General features: G+C 36.4%; 1 long non-coding RNA gene and 1 pseudogene across 1 annotated transcript in view; one reads left to right on the top strand and one right to left on the bottom strand.

Annotated features, from left to right (window-relative positions):
* Positions 1-17902, top strand: part of LOC110256435 (uncharacterized) — a 91442-nt gene that overhangs the window by 53086 nt on the left and 20454 nt on the right. The window lies entirely within an intron of this gene.
* On the bottom strand, positions 6626-7612 carry LOC146397756 (IST1 homolog pseudogene; annotated as a pseudogene).

Genomic DNA, 17902 nt, shown 5'->3' with positions numbered 1-17902 from the left:
TAGAAGATATTGCTGTCATTCATGTCAGAGAGTGTTTGGCCTATGTTTTCCTCTCATATTTATAGTATCTGGTCTTATATCTAGGTCTTTAATCCATTTTTAGTTTATTTTTGTTTATGGTGTTAGGAAGCATATTTTTCTTTATACAAATATTATCATATATAAAGTTGTGATGGCTATTGTAATATGCTTTTAAGTTTGTTCTGTCATTTCTGGTGTTTCTGTATCTGATTCCATTGATTGGATTGTCTCCTGGTTCTGAGTTGCATGTTTTTGCTTCTTGGTATATCTAGTAATTTTGAAAGGATGCTGGACATTGTGAAAATTACTGTTGAAGGTCTGGATTTTGTTGCCTAACTAGAAAGACCGCTTTCAGCAAGTAATTATTTACCAATCAGTTTGACCCTTTTTGAGGTCCTTCTTTTAAACTTTGTTAAGGTAGATTTGGAGTTGTTTACACTGTAGGGGTAATACAGCCTTACTGCTAAAGTGTTATTCATCTGGGTCTACACTGAATGACCCGATGATCACTGAGGACTCTCCACTCTGGTTGGAACTCAGGTAACTTCCTACACACTGTGAGTTCTGGGAATCACTCTCCTTACAACTCCCTGGTCATTCTTCATTCTATTTTATGGAGTTTTGCACTATACGTATGAGGCATAGCCCTTAGCAAATGCTCAAGGATAAGCCAATGTAGACTTTTTCTGCATAACTCTCTCCTTTACTGGAACTCTGCCCACAAATTTATTCTACAGTGGTCTCCCTTACACTGACCTTCTCAACTCTTTAAGATGTCACATACGGTTGAGATTCTACCTCATTATGTCCCTGGTCTAGAAACTGCCTGTTGCCCAATGTCCAAAAACAGTTGTTTTTCAAACAGTTTTCTGGTTATTTGTTTTCAGAGGTTAAGACTTCTTATGTCTTCATCAGTGGTAAGACATCAAAAATTTTCTTCTATAGGGATTTCTTATCTAAATTTTCTTCTAAAGAAATTTCACTATAATGCATTAGATCCATCTTCTAGTTATTCAGTCTTTATTGCTAGATGTTCTGATTAGTCCTTTTTCAAATTTCTATTGTTCCTTTTTCACTTTTATTTAGTTTTTTCTTTATCACTATAAATATTACCCATATTTACTTTGTGCTGTTTTCCACATTATATCTTATCAGCTTAAGGATATTATAGTTTCAAGATCTAAATATGCAGGATTTTTCAAAACTTAGCTCTTCGAATTTCCAAAAGATACTTACTTTCTATCTAGAGTCTAGACTGAGACAGGTAAGCTTTCTTTTCAATTCCCTGTGTTTATGTTCAAACTTCCTAATAATCTACACTTTGCTGAGTTTTTAGCCTATTGAGATCCAGTTTTATGTAGGAGTCTGTTTTAGCTCCTACTTTGCAAGGGCCTACAGTCCTACCCACTGTCTTTACATGAGCTTTATAAAATTCGTCCCTCCATGATTCAGAACAATGACAGCCCCTTGGGCAGCAATGACATAAGATCATATGCATGTTTACCTTAGCTTTCGGTTCACTATTTGTTTGCTGTACCTTGAGATTTTCTTATCATCCTTGCAAACCCTGTTATGAATTCTAGATTATTTTTACTTTATTGTGCTCTGCATTTCTTCTTACTTTTAGGAGGAAATGTTTCAGTTCCACAATCATATTGTGTGATCAGAAATTCTGTATCATTTTATAAATCATCAGCAATGAAAATTGCTTCTTTATGAATCACATATTAAAAAATGAGAGTTGTAATGTTCAAGGAAGGTTTTCTAACTCTTTATCTTTGGAATTATCTATTAATTTTATTTTGGGAGGAATATATTCACTGCCTTTTTTAACTAATAAAATATTTGATTGAAATTGAAATGTGAGAGTGTTCTGTGTTTTTGAATGCCACTGTGCAAATTGAAGAGTAATAAAATGTAATTCCTAGTTTGAAGCAGTGGTTTGTAAACCTGGCTCCATGTCTGAAAAATTTTTAGAGCTTAGTAACAATAATTTGAGATAGTGATTCAGTAAATCTGGGGTGCAGCCATGTATAAATGGAATTAAGTCTTAATCCTACTTCAAACAATATGTCCTGAAACTCCCATAGCCTCAAAAATCTTGTGCCCCACTGTGTCTAAAATGTACTAACCAGCATCCAGCTAGCCCTAGAATTTGTTGATAGCAAAAAAAGAAAAACATAAAATTCTCATTTGAACTGTAACATTTTAACTTAGGACATGCAAACTAATGTGTTCCATCCTGCCACCCTATGTGGTAAAGTACAAGTTGGCATCATTTCATTTCTGGAAGGTACAGAAATTTAAAATGATTATCCTCCTGATAACTAGAACTAAATGTCCTGCTTGTTTGTTTTATTCACTTCAGCTTATTTTAAGTGGAGATAGATTTAAGTTCAATATACACATGCTGAGTTATACTTTGTAATTCTTTCATAAATCTTATTATTGGTTTCTAAACTGCTTTATAGTGCTTGAATTTTACTCACAACTTTACATTCTATCTTTCCCCCCCCAAATATTAACTTCTTGGAGTCTCACACTCCAAATAAATATCCTTCAGTTTTGCCACTGTGTCTTGTGGAGCACCAATACATGAGTACTTCATACACGTTTGATTTTGCTGTCTTTATTTGATATAATTTCCAATTCCTTACTTTCCTCTCATTTATTTACTGTTTCTCACTGTACACTTTCTCAGAACTCTAGACAAATGTCAAATCTGGGGAAAACCACACTAATACATTAAAAATAGTAGCCCAGAAGTAAGTGTGTGTTACATGCATGAATGAGTAGTTGGTATTGGATTAACACATTGGTCAATAAACAAGTAAGAGAGAGAGAGAGAATGTGTGTGTGTGTGTGTGTGTGTGTGTGTGTGTGTGTGTGTGTGTGTGTGTGTATTTAATGATACTGTAGAATATCAGCACAAACCAAAGCAGGAGAATAGAGCAGAAACCAAAACATTGATTGAAATGAGCTGAGGATACTGACATGAGGGCTGCCAAAAGGGTACATTCCCAGAGAAAATGGAGCTGTAAGGAAGAGAGGATAAAAATTCATGTATTATTTTACTTTAAACTATTGACTGTTAAACTGCATATATAAAGAAAGACTTTACAAAATCAAGAAAATACAGGAGTTCCTGTCGTGGTGCAGTGGTTAACGAATCCGACTACGAACCATGAGGTTGCGGGTTCGGTCCCTGCCCTTGCTCGGTGGGTTAACGATCCGGCGTTGCCGTGAGCTGTGGTGTAGGTTGCAGACGCACCTCAGATCCCACATTGCTGTGGCTCTGGAGTAGGCCAGGGGCTACAGCTCCGATTCGACCCCTAGCCTGGGAACCTCCATATGCCGTGGGAGCGGCCCAAAGAAATAGCAAAAAGACAAAAAAAAAAAAAAAAAAAAAAAAAAAAATCAAGAAAATACAGTGGCTTGAAGATTTGAATACAGATTTCCATGCTATGAGGGGGACACACAGATAGATGTTCAAATCCTGTCAAATTAGAAGGGACAGTAAACACTTAGGCATTCTCTTGAGGCACTGAAAGATCATATCCTAGGATTAAGAGCAAAACCCAAATAGTCCAAACCTATCAAAGACTGAAACTAACCTTCAAAGGGTAAGTGATCCACCTGAACTTTAAATACTTTTAAAAAACACTTTTAAAGCTTTTTGGAGAAAAAAACATCAAGAGCCTCTACGATTCCCTATCCACAGAATGTGGCTTCCAATCAGAATTATAAGATAAGCAAAAAACAAAAACGAAACAAAACAAAAAACCAAAATCCTACCTTTATAGAAGGAGTAACAAAGATGATTCAGATCCTTATCGTTTCAGAAATGAATTTTAAAATGAATGCAATTAAAATGTTCAAGAAAATAAAGACGTATTTGTAATTTAAAAAATACGATTTATAAAAAGTCAGAGAAATTCAGTTTTAAAACAGAAAAACCTAATTTTTATAATTACCAAGACAATAATGACTATACTATTAAAAAACTGATTATGGAAAAAAAATTGAAATAATTTTTAAAAGCTTGATTTATGCAAAGGAAGGCAAGAAAACAAGAAACATATAAACAAAAACATATGAAAACAAGTATCAAGACCATAGACTTAAACTCACATATGTGAATAATTGAAGTTCTAGACTAAATAATATAATTAAAAACAAAGGTGATCTTTCTAGCTAATAATTTAATTTCCTATAATAACTTATAGGAAATAAACTTTAAATATGTGGAGAAAGAAATATTGAAAGTACAAGTATTGAAAAAATGTATCATAAACACATTAATGAAAATAATATAGGTGTGGCTTTACTGTATAAGAAAAATAGATTTTAAGAGAAAATATTACCAGAGATGGAGATAATTTCATGATGTTAAGTCATTTCAATAGGAATGTGAAACAGCCCAAATTTATATGCATCTAGGACTATAGTTTCAAAATATGGAAATAAGATTAGTAAAACAACCCTCCCCGTAATTATCCAGAGATTTTAACAATAAAAATGCATAAATAGAAAATATTGAAAAAAGAGTAACCAACTTGATTTAATTGGCACCAATTATATTCATAGAATATTGTACTATGCAATTACAGAATAATTTTCAACTGTGCATGGAATATTTATAAAAATTGGCCATACACTGTCATCAAAGCAAATATCAACAAGTTTCAAATGATTGAAATTCACAGTATGTTGTCTAACTACTCTAGAATTAAACTAGAAGTAAACGAGAAGACAACTAGAAAATACCATTTTTCAAAAATTAAGCAATACACCTCTAAAGAACCAATTCCACTCAAGACAAATGAATCCATATGTTCACCAAAATAATGTAAAAGAGTGTGCATAGAAGCTTTCTTCATAATACCCCCAAACAGAAAATAACTCAAATGCCCTTCACTGGGCAAATGAACAAAATATGATATATCCATAAATAGCAATTAGAACAAACTACTGCAACATGGAACCACATGGATGGATTTCATAGATATGTTATTGACTAAGGCCAGACACAAATGAATCATATTGTATGATTTTTTTTATATAAAGTTCAAGGACAGGTAAAAGTTATCAATCAGGATAGAAGTTAAAAGTACTGGTCATTTCTGGAAGAAAATATAGTAGCAATTGGGATGGCACATGACAGAGCATTTGCAGTGAAGGAAAAATTTTTTTCTTTCTTTTTAGGGCTGTACCTGTGGCATATAGAAGTTGTGCTAGGCTAGGGGTTGAATTGGAGCTGCAGCTGCCAGCCTGCACCGCAGCCACAGAAATGACAGATCTGAGCTGCAGCTGCTAACTTCACCACAGCTTGGAGCAAGGCAGGATGAGTAACCACTGAATAAGACTAGGAATTGAACCCACATCCTCATGGACACTAGTTGCATTTTTTTTCTTTTTTCCAGAATTTTTAACTTTATTAGCACTATTGTGATGTGAGATACAAATCAATCAAAAACATTAAAGAAAAGTTGCCTGAAACAAGTATGTACAGATATACCACACAGAAACCAAAGTCATATTTTCCAATCCCAAAGCCATCCCAGTGGGGAAAGATGGCTTTACCTGGTGGTCATCCATTGAAGTAAGCAGCAGACACCTATAGCTACACGGGCACCAACATTTATCTGAGATGAATTTTGAAAGTTTCTCTTAATCATTACATTTTCAAATGAAAATAGTAACTCTACTTCCCCTCTAGGCTTTCCACCTCACTAATCAAGAAACTTGAATATTTCTTTAAGGCTACTGGAAGCCCATCTTAGCCTTGAATGGTGACTTTTGCCCATTATATGACCTGTCCTTCCCTGGCCAGTAATGCAGTGCAACAGAACATGCGATGGGGGAAAACAGGAATTTATACAGCGTTGCCATCTATGAAACTGGGAAACACAGCACTCAAAGCAATAAAGCAAAAGGCCACAGAGGGCTTCCTGAGACTCTAGTAGACTGAGAGGCCTTTAACTTTCCAAATAAACTTTTCAACTGGATCCAGGTGGAACAAACAGTGCCCTGCAGCAAGGAGTAGTATGTATGTATGTCAATGAAAAGAGCCAGCTTCCAAGAACTGTCACAGTGGCTTCCTGAGCCATTTTTTCTCTCTCCCATTTATATTAAAGTGAGAAAGTACACACGTTGGCCTTGAATCTCACTCACCACAAATCCCTCTGTACAGAAGCATTTGTTTCTAAGTCTTGAACCTCAGCATAGGACTGAGATACTTTCTGAAGTACTCTCATCCACTCTCCAACAATCTTTGACAGCTCTCCCCATTATGCTTTCACTTTCTCACTCTGCTGTGCAGGGACAGTGGCATGGGCAAAGAGAATTTTACGGGAAATGGACAAGCACAGCTGCCAGGAGCCAGCTGCTCTAACCTCAGTGTTTTCAAATGTCAGTCTCTCAGGAGTGATAGAAAACTGGAAAGCAGCAGAGTTTGCTTGGTAGAGTAGAAAGAGAGCCTGGAGGAAGAGAGTGCTCAGTGATGGTTAACAGATGAAACAGAATTTCATGGAGAATGTATATTATAAGGAGAAACTGCTCAGTCTCAACTCCCAGAACTTGGACATCATCCGGTTTAGGAGTCCTATATTTTCTTTTTCAACTCTTCAAATCTCCAGAAAAGATCATCATAGTCAGTGTCCTCAGATGCTGAGGTGTTGGCACCAGCAGATGTAGTTGGTAGTATGTCTGGCACAGATGATAGTTTTGGCAGTACAAAGTTGTCATAGGTATCCATGGGTCTGGAAGGGAGCTTTTCAGAAGCTTCTGGCTTGGGTACAGGACAAATAATTTGTGAAGATACATTCTTATCAGCATTAATGTCATCAACTAGTTGCTTTGGAAGTGGGTATGACAAAGGAGTACTTGGAGATGGCATAGGCATTGGCACTGTTCCATCAGGTCCACTAACTGGTGCTGTCAACCCAACTCTGCCTCCTACTGCAGAGCCCCCTTTTTTCACATCATCAGTGAATCTAACATCAATAAGATGTCTGTACCCTAGGGGGAGCTTCTGCCATGACCATAGAGTCAGGCTCATAGGGCACATTGTAGTTCTTGGCAATTTCAATCAGGTATCTCTCCACCTGCATTTTGGGTGGGGCTTCCACATTCAGTTTGTGCATTAGCTTGTCATTCACAGTTCCAATCTGGTTGGTCCTATATAACTTGCCATATTCCTTGCTGTACTTAGCACAAAGTTGATCAGCAACTATTTTCAACTCAGCCACCTCTGACTGGAGGTGAGGAGCAGCCCAAATCATCATAGACACAGATTCAGCCAAACTAGAATCTAACTCCTTCATAGACTGGATGAGGACAAACTGAGCCAGCAGCAGCAGCTCACAGTACAGCTCCAGGATCTCCATGGCTTCCACAACATAGTCTTCTCGAATAAGGTGCTCCATTCGAATTCAAGCTTGTTCATCTTTCCCAAGAGCCAGATAGTCAGCAATATCTTTCCTTGATCTCTGTGCCAGTTCCATTTTTTTTTCTCCAGTAGTTTAAGATGGTTTATGACTAATCTCAAATTGAATAGAAAATGCTCAGCTTTAAATCCAGAGTCTGGCATGCTGCACTATTCCTCCCCAAATCCAGATGTGAAAATGGCCTAGACGCAACTTCGGAATCCAGGCTTAGCATCCAGAATGGCCACTGCCTTGGCCACTAGTCGAGTTCTTCACCTCCTTAGCCACAACGGGAACTCCCAAGGAAAAATTTTTACATTGTCTTCTGGGAGGTGGTCACACAGATGTGAGTATGTGTGTAAATTTGAGTGTAAACATTTGTATAAACATATTATACCTTCTGTTATAGTCTGAATTGTGTCCCTTCAGATATTCATATATTGCGATCTTAACCCCCAGTACATCATAATGTGACTGAAATTGGGGATAGGGTCTTTAAGGAGGTGATTATAGTTGTATGAGGTCATGTGAATGCGCCTTAATCCATTCTAACCAATATTTTTATTAGAAGAGGAAGTTTGGACACATAAAGAGATACCAGGGTCATGTGTACACAGAGGGAAGACCCTGTGAAGAAGCAGCAAGAGGTGGTCATTTGCAAACCCAGGAGAGAGGCCTTAGGAGAAACCAACCTAGATTGTACCTTGGTGTTGGAGTTCCACCCTCCAGAATTGTGAGAAACAGAATTTTTGTTGTTCAAACCACTGCAGTCTGTGGTATTTTGTTATAGCAGCCTGGAAAACTATACAACCTCCAAAATAAAAAAAAAATTAGCTAATATTTGGTGTTTACTATATGATCACTTACATATTTACTTTATAGATAATACTTAGAAAAAATGAATAATTTATCAAAAATCATGAAGGTAGTAGGATGCAGCCCAGTGATTTGACTGTGCTACCTGACTCCAAAATCTTTAATTCCTAGATTATATGTTTAATTTCTAGATTGTACTCCTAGATTATAATATGAAGTTTCTTTTAAGGTAGCTAGTAGACAAGCAGTGCTTCTGCAGACATATCCAGGAATGTTCTTGGACCTGGGTACTAAGAAAGAGAAAATTCCAGAGCATGAGGGATTGCCAAAAAAGAGTAGAGTCAAAAGAACCCCTAACATTGAGACTGTGGGTGAGGTTACATACCCTGAAAGCACCCATCCTCTGTGTTAAGTGCCAGCAATAGGCTGTTCATACTTGCAAGTAGATCCTTGATTCATTCCATTCTACCATGTTATGAATGTTTCCCACCATATCCCTAGCACTCCCAACTCTTTGAAGTAAGGACTGTCTCATTTCCATTATCTTCTATGATATGGGACACTGGGTAGACACTCAATGAAATGTGTGTCGAATTAAATGGAAGGTACTGATAGATCTTCCTAAATAACCTTGCTCTAATGTATGCTTTTTCCTCGAAACTAGCCCTATTCTCCTCTGGAATCTCTAATGATGGGAAATGAATTGCAGGCTCACATCCTACTTCCCCAGTTCTGATAAGTTTAATTTATTAACGCTCATCAAATATGCTCCGTCTACCCAATGTGCCTGTTGAAAATAAAATGTGATTCAGTAGTGAATATTTGGTGCCCTATTTTCTTTATCCTTTTAATATCTCTATCCTTCTCTGGAGCTTTGTTTTATCTCCTAGTCTCGTATTCCCTTGCTCCCTTCCTCTCTATGCAGTTGTTTCCTTGTCTTTTTCTTCCATTTCTCCTGATTTACTCCCTTTGTTCAGCAGCCAGAGATTGATAAAATGTTTTGTTCTTGCACTGTACTTTCTGTGTCAAGATGGCAGGCACAGCAGGCTGTCATGATTTTAATACTGACTAACGAAATTTGTTGTGTGACAACTAATATCGGGGGAGAGGGGTGCCTCAAGTAAGGATGTGCCTATCTCTCAAAAAATGCCTCCTTCACTCACTTTAAAGATTGAATCACTACCATACATGTGCACACTCATTCACAGTGGTCAGAGTAATGTAGCTTTCATGATATTATTAATTCGTTTTAAATAATCTTTTTCGAACTCTTCAAGGTAACACTTATTTAATTTTTCCCAAGTTATTTTCAATACATGGAGGCTGTAGAACCATTTTTCCTTACAGATAAAGAAACTAGGTCACAAATATTTCAATTACTTTTCTCATCATAATGTAAAGAATTATTAGTGATGGCACAGCTAGAATTTCAAGGTGTTTTTCCATTAAACCAATTTCATGCTATACATCTTGTCAACATACAAACACATGTGCATAGTTAATTGATGTAAAATTTAATATAGAGAGCTTACAATTATATTAAAGTTTGTCAGTAAAGATATTTAGTGTGGAATTTTGAAGGCTAATGCACACATTTCATTCCATTAGGCGGTGGGTCCCTAAAGTGGATATTTTTGAGTGAAGTAGTGGTAATATTTGATTTATAGGTAGCCAGAATATAAAGTGTAACCTAAGGGAAACTTAATTGTGTCTAAATATACTTTAAAATTTGCATATGACCAGAAGTTTGGGTAGTCTTGCAATATGTCAAGAATATGTCTTTGCTTTCAATTTATATTAACTAGAAAATATTATGAAGGCTATGAATTCCCTCTTAGAATTGGAAGGAGTGTTGTGAAATGACCAAGAACAGCAAATAGCTCTTGGAAATCCAGGCAAGCTTGGGTCTGGATGGCACATGGTGTGCATATTTCTTAAGATAACAAGGACAAAGCAATGAGGTCCAGAAGTCGAATAGAGTGAGCTCTTGAGGGCCCTTCCAGGTCTATCCATTTATGAAAATAGCTTGCCAGTAATGCCTTGAATAAGTTCACATTTAGCACATGGGCTTTAAAGGTTTCTTCAAGTGGGTAGGTTTTGCAGTATGTGCTGTGGGTGTCTTAAGATAACAGGAAAGAACGCAAAGCCCTCAGCAGCTGCTTATCTCTAGGCTCCCAGAATTTAACACTTAGGGATTTATAGCAAACCCACTGCCCTGGTGGAAATGAAAGGTCACTCATCTTGCTCAGAACTAAACCAGTATGTTCTTAAAGTTAATCTCCCTAATAACATACGGAGACAGTGGTGTAGTGAGCCGAAAGCTGGTGCAGAAGTCTCCCAGCAATTCTGCCTTAAATTATGTTGGTTTTCAAATAACTGCATTGCTGAAGTTCAGTTGAGAGTATACCATTGTCTAAAACACATCACACAGATTGCTTCTGGATCATTCTTCTGGTGTATTAAGCTAGCTCCAACAGTTCTCTGATGTCAAGGAAATAGACGTTTTTCAAACTCAAGAAATGTAAGGTTTGATTGTCTTCACAGGCCTGATCAGGGATTAAGCAGTTTATATTGAATATTTTTTGCCACCTAGATTATTTTTTATGTCTTTTTTCAGCTTTATTGAAGAACAATTTCTAAATAAATTATAATATATTTAAAGCATACAACATGATGATTTGGTATACAGACATTGTGAAAGGATTCCCACAATTAACATATCCATACCGCATATGTTTACTTTTATTTTTTATGAAAACACAAGTATTACTCTGTTAGCAGATTTCAGTTATACAAAACAATATTATCAGCTATAGTTATACTGTTACACATTAGGCCTCTGCCTTATTTAGCTTCTACCAGAGGTTTGTACCCTTTTATCAACCCCTTCACTCCTCAGAGAGAAGCTAGGAATTGGGGGTTTCCAGTGGAGTTGAATGGTGCTGTGCCACTGTGGGGTTTATGAAGAGTGTGTATTAGCTTTTATCACTTCTTAGGTGTGTTTAGGTTTTCTCAGTTGCCCAATGTGTTGGAGCTACTTGACTAGTTTCTGGATTTCTCTCAGATTTGATCCATGTGTTGCCATGTATTCAATACATCAGTAGGTGGTGGGAAAGTCAGGAGCCTTTCATGTTGCCATTTTGGTGATGTCCTCCCCCCAAATAGGTTTAGATTTGAAAGAATCTATAGAAAATACTTAGTTCAAACTTGATACATTGTAGATGAGGAAATGGGCCTGAAGAGATGACATGACTTGGCTTATGTGGTTAAAAAACAAAAATTTGGCAGTCATTGACCTGACTTCAGTGAGGGTAGAGCATTGGTCCTATGTCTTTATATGACAATAAAGTTACTAGTAGAATGAGATCATGGACTAATGACTTCTGAATTTGTGGATGAACAGTGTTGGAAGTCACAATTCTTTCTGGGGGCTTTTCCCACTAAGATGATGAAGTTTCTAGAATTCCCCCTAAGAATTTGGATGAGATGGAATGATGTGTGGAGGCAGTGTATTAGGGCAGTTGGGAAAAGTTAGTCTATAAGCAACCAATGAAAGAGAGTTCTGGGTTCTGATATTTGTAAAGAATGTAAATAATTAAAGAATTTTTTTTTTCTTTTTACAGCCACATCTACTGCATATAGAAGTTCCCACACTGCGCATTCAGTTGGAGCTACAGCTGTGGTCTTTGCCACAGCCATAGCAACACTGGATCCGAGCTGCATCTGAGACCTATGCTGCAGCTTGCCACAACCCCAGATCCTTAACTTACTGAGTGAGGCTGAGCCATAACAGTAATTCCTGAAGAGTATTTTTTTTTAAAAAATGTAGGGAGCATCACAACCAAACCCATTTAAAGTCTTTTAAACTTGCCTGTGGAGTTTTATGGTATCTCATGGCATATATTAACCCTTCTTTCTAGGTGAAAAAATGTGGGCATGAAGTAAAATCTGAAGATGCTAGAGTTTAACTTAGCTGAGGAGCATGAAATTAGAGCTTGAGCACTACTAAACTGTGCTGTGATTTAGCTTTTTATCTGTGATGTTTTATCAAATCTCTGCCATTCTCCTGAGAAAGGAAAGCTTGAATCTCTTTATTGATATCAGAACAAGTTTTAATCAACAGTGGAGGGTTTGGATACTTCTGAATTTTCCAGGTAGAATGATAGTGTGTGATCTCTAAAGAAGGCAAGTGCTCTTGTGCCAATCCTCATCTCCGAGTAAGTTTAATTTAAGGGGTTAATATCACAAAGGATTGAGAAGTCACACGCTGAAGTGGTAGTGGTCCTTTGAGAGGAGAACAAGAACAGTGGTCTTCTCAAGGCACTGAAGTGATGATGAGAGGCATAAGTGTCCTTACATGCTATTAATGTGAAAAGCAAAGGATATTCAAGCTGAATTTGCAGTGTCCTTAACATGACAAGTTTATAGCCTCTCAGAGATTAACAGCCTGGCGGCCAAAAGTGCTTCTGTATTACACACTAGAGCTTCACAAATGAAACAGATGCTTTTTGATTTAACCTGTGAGAATATTAATTTGTTTCCTTTCCCTATTTTTGGCTCTTCACTGAATCAAGCAATTAACCACTTTGGCTGAGAAATGGCGTGCCGTAACATACTTTTTTTCTTTTCTCTTTTTAACATACACAGTATATTACCAACAAAATATACATTGAATGTGGCGAGCTGGAATGACCTGTCATGCTAAGACACTTAGGAATGCAGGTTGATTAACTTCACCTTTTCAAGTTGCTAATCACTTTGCAGAATTTCCAGTGCATATTTCAGATTCACCTACTGTTTAGTGTGTTGATAGCTTTTACCAACAAATCAAACCATTCTTAATAAAAAACAACTGGTCAAGAAGCAAATATGCTTATGATTGAGCCCACACCTCCTGCAAGTATGAGACGAAAGATGAACTTGCTCATTTTCAATTCCCTTTCTGGTCCACAAAGGGATTGCTTAGATCTTGCCTGATTTTTTTTATGTCTATTTTTAATATCTAATGTGTAGCGTGTGACTAATTGATGGATTATGGTTCTACTTCTTGTGAATTGTTGAGTGATTCAAGGAAAATTATTTCTGCTCTCTGGCTTGTGAATTCTCTTTATGTGCAAAGAGGATACCAAGTATGTTAAACTCATTTCAAAAGAGTTTTGAGAAACATAACTTTTAAAATAAAACTTTCCAAACCTAAAATGCTATGTAAATGTTGAATTATGTTAGCGTTGATTAAAAAGCCCAATAGGTATATTAGTCTTGCTTTTGATCATCTAGTCTCCCTTATTTTGCAAGATATTCCAGATAAATAACATTGCCAACCATTCTTGATTAAACACTTACACAGGTAAGTACCTTGGTGCTACTGTTTTTTTAATTCACATCTGAATAGCCTTAGGGCCTTGGTATTTGTGATTATTTTTAATTTTAAGCAAAGATACTTTGCATTTTACATTTGAGCATTTCTTCAGGGAAACATACCATTCCTTTGGAGAATAATTTCATCACAGTCACTGATATTCTGGGTAAGTTGCTGCCAGATGTTTTATCTCATGACCCACGTGTTTACTTTATAAATAAGCTCACAAGTGAGGTTTGAGTAGTTTACTAGGTGGGAGAGGGTAGATGTAAGAGTGTCTGCAGTGAAGGGAGATTGGGCCCTGCCCTGTTGGGTAACAAAGAGAAGACGATCTCTGATGAAGATGCTATTGCAGGAGTGATATTTAGCCAGAGTTTTCAGCTTGGGGGCTGGGCAGACTGAACTTGCCAGGCAGGAAGCTTTTTCCAAGGAAACAAAATGGATCTACCCAGCTCACAGCATCTTCCCAGACAAGGACCCTCTAGTGATGGCCACCTGACGTTGGAAACCACTGAAGTCCATTTATTTGAAGAAATGATTTTTGTTTTCTTTTTAGTAACTCATTAATGGAATGCTTTGAAACTGACAGGCTGCCAGGAAAATAATGTATGATATTTTTCACTAATCACATTTTGATTATTGATACCCTCCTTCCTTGTCTGGTCACCAATATTTGGATTTGATCTAGACTATCCACTGTCTTCCAGCCCTGGCCAGGTCAACCTCAGAGCAAGTGAGTACAATATCTACTCTTTTGTACTATTCCTCCTCATGCTTATGTTTCTGATTCTTCAGGACTGGGATGGGGAGGAAGAGGTAAAGAATGGGAGCAAAACTTTTTTTGTTTCACAAGTGCTATTGTGCATTTTTTATTTTTTATTTTATCTGTGTGGTAAAGAAGTCACTAAAGGTAAATTCTGTCATTGAGTTAATGTATGAGTTCTTCAAGAGGTCATTCTCTGGGTTATTGCCTTTTTTAATGGAAGTATAGTTGACAATATTATCAGTAGGCACTTAAGTTGCTTCCATACCTTGGTATTGTGAATAACACTACAGTGAACATAGGGAGATGCATATATCTTTTTGAATTTGTGTTTTTGTTTTCTTTGGAAAAAGACCTAAAAGTGGAATTTCTGGATTTTGTGGTAGTTCTATTTTTAATTTTTGAGGAGCCTTCATACTGTTTTCCGTAGTGGCTGTGCCAATTCACAGTCTCACCAGCAGTGCATGAGGATTCCCTTTTTCCCACATCCTCAGCAATACTTGTCTCTTACACGGGATGTGAGGTGATATCTCATTATGGTTTTGATTTGCATTTCCGTGATGAGTAGTGATGTTGAACATCTTTTCCTGTACCTGTTGGCCATTTGTATGTCTTTGGAAAAATGTCTATTCGGGTCCTCTGCCTACTTTTAATCAGGTTTTAAAAACTTTTAATTTGTTTTTGTTTTCAGATATTGAGCCATATAAACTATTTTTATATTTTGGTTATTACCTCTTATGGGATATGAGGTCATTTGCAACTGTCTTTTCCTATTCAGTAGATTTAATTTTGTTGATATTTTTGGTTTGCTGTGAAAAAGTTTTTTAGTTTGACTTGGTCCTATTTATTTCTTCTGCTTTTGTTGCCCTTTCCTGTTGTGTACTCTTGCCTCCTTTGTCATAGATTAATTGCCCATATAAGTGTGTGGGTTTAATTCTGGGCACCTGTTATGTTCTGTTGATCTGTCCATCTGTTTTGATGCCATACTGCTTTGATTAATATAGCTTTGTATTACAGCTTGATATATGAGAGTGTGATACCTTCAGCTTTGTTCTTCATTATGAAGATTGCTTTGGCTATTTGGGGTCTTTTGCAGTTCTACTAAAATTTTAGGATTATTTGTTGTTGTTCTACTTAAAAATGCTTTGGGTATTTTGATATGAATTGCATTGAATCTGTATATTGCTTTGGGTAAATAGTTTAATATAGTAATTCTTCTATGACTATTTTAAAAAAATTATTCATGAGCTTGGTATATCTTTTCATTTATTTATGTTGCCTTCAGTTTCATTAAGTCTTATAGTTTTTAGGGTATATGTCATTCACATCTTCAGTTAAACTTATTTCATTTCTAGGTATTTTATTCTTTTTGATGCAGCATAAATGGAATTTTCCCTGTGACTTCTCTCTTTGGTGGTTTTAAAATGCAAAGGATTTAAATATTTTACTTTTGTATACTGCAGTGTTGCAATGTGGTAATTAGTTTGTAATGTATAAAAATATCAAATCACTATGCCAAACAGTTTTTTGGTGGAGTCATTAGAGTTTTCTATATGTAGTATCATGTCATGTGCCACTAGTAGCTGTTTTACTGCTTCCCTTCCAATATGAATGCCTTTTATTTCTTTTTCTTATTTTATTTCTATGGCCAGAACTTCCAATACCATGTAGAATGAAAGAAGTGGGAATGGGCAACTCTGTTTTATTCCTGATCTTAGAGAAAAAGCTTTCAGTTTTTCACAATTGATTATAATGTTAGCTATGAGTTTGTCATTTCATTTTGTTAATGATGTATCACATTGATTGATTTGTGAATATTGAATAATCTTTGGATCCTGGAATAAATCCCACTTGATCATGGTGTATGATCTTTCTAAAGTATTGATGAATTCAATTTGCTAATATTTTGTTGAGAATTTTTGCATTTATATTCATCAGAGATATTGGCCTGTGAATTTTAATTTTTTAAAATATTATCTTTGGTTTGGGTGTCAGGGTAATGCTGGCATTTTAGAATGAGTTTAGAATTATTCCATCCTCTGCAATTTGTGGGAACAGTTTGATAAAGATAGATATTAACTTCTCTTGAAATATTTGGTAGAATTCCTCTGTGAATCTGTCTGGACCTGGACTTTTTTTGTTTGGGAATTTTTTGATTACTGATACAGTTTCATTACTAGTAGTTGGTCTGGTAAGATTTTCTATTTTTTCTTGATTCAGTCTTAGAAGATTGTATGTTTCTAGGAATGTATCCATTTTTTCCTAGGTTGTGCAATTTGTTGGCATATCATTGTTTGTAGTAGTATCTTATGATTATAAAATTGTTTTTTGAAAAACACTGCTTTGTATTGCATGGGTCCACTTGTATGTGGATTTTATTTTTCAATAGTGAATATTACAGTACTATATGACTCACAGTTGGTTGAATTCATAGATGTGGAACCACAGATACAGAGGAACCATGTATACGGAGGGCTGTGTATAAATTGTACACAGGTTTTTAGGTTTTTTTTTTTTTTTTTTTTGTCTTTTTTGTCTTTTCCAGGGCCATGCCCATGGCACATGGAGGTTCCCAGGCTAGGGGTTTAATCGGAGCTGTAGGCATCGGCCTACGCCAGAGCCACAGCAACACCAGATCCAAACCACGTCTGTGACTTACACCACAGCTCACGGCAACATCAGATCCTCAACCCACTGAACAAGGCCAGGGATCGAACCTGCAACCTCATGGTTCCTTGTCGGGTTCGTTAACCACTGAATCATGAAGGGAACTCCCAGAGTTTATTTATTTATTTATTTTTTATTTATTTTTTTAGGGCTGCACCCATGACATATGAAAGTTTCCAGGCTAGGGGTTGAATCAGAGCTGTAGCCACCAGCCTACACCACAGCCACAGCAAAGCCAGATCCAAGCCACGTCTGTGACTTACACCACAGCTCAACTCACAGCAATGCTGGATCCTTAACCCACTGAGTGAGGCCAGGGATCAAACCCACAACCTCATGGTTTCTAGCCAGATTTGTTTCTGCTGCTCCATGATGGGAACTCCTGTAAACAGATTTTTGACTGTGTGGAGGGTCAGCACCCTAACATCTGCATTATTGAAGGGTTAATTAGATTTCTATATCAATTGTAACTTCTCTTTAATTTCTAATTTTCTTTATTTAAGCTCTCTTTATATTTGATGAATCTGTCTAAATGTCAATTTTGTTTATCTTTTAAAAGAACTAGCTCTTTTATTGATATTTTTAAATTAGTGTATGTTATTTATTTCCACTCTGATCTTTATTATTTCCTGTTTTCTATGAACTCTGGGGATTGCTTTCTTCTTCTAATTTCTTAAGGTATAAAGTTAGGTTGTTTGAGATTTTCCTTATATCTTGAGGTAGTTCTGCATTGCTATGAAATTCCCTATTAGAACTGCTTTTGCTTCATTCCACAGATTTTAGAAAGTTGTGTTTCTGTTTTCATATATCTTAAGGTATTTTTTCTTTTCCATTATGATTTATTACAGG

This window comes from Sus scrofa, chromosome 13 (genome assembly GCF_054392235.1).
Source record: "Sus scrofa isolate SSC_HxYL_T2T_F1_AM1 chromosome 13, Sscrofa_HxYL_maternal_Yorkshire_Landrace_v2.0, whole genome shotgun sequence".
In the NCBI taxonomy this organism is placed as follows: domain Eukaryota; kingdom Metazoa; phylum Chordata; class Mammalia; order Artiodactyla; family Suidae; genus Sus; species Sus scrofa.
This window is presented reverse-complemented; position numbering and strand designations above follow the sequence as displayed.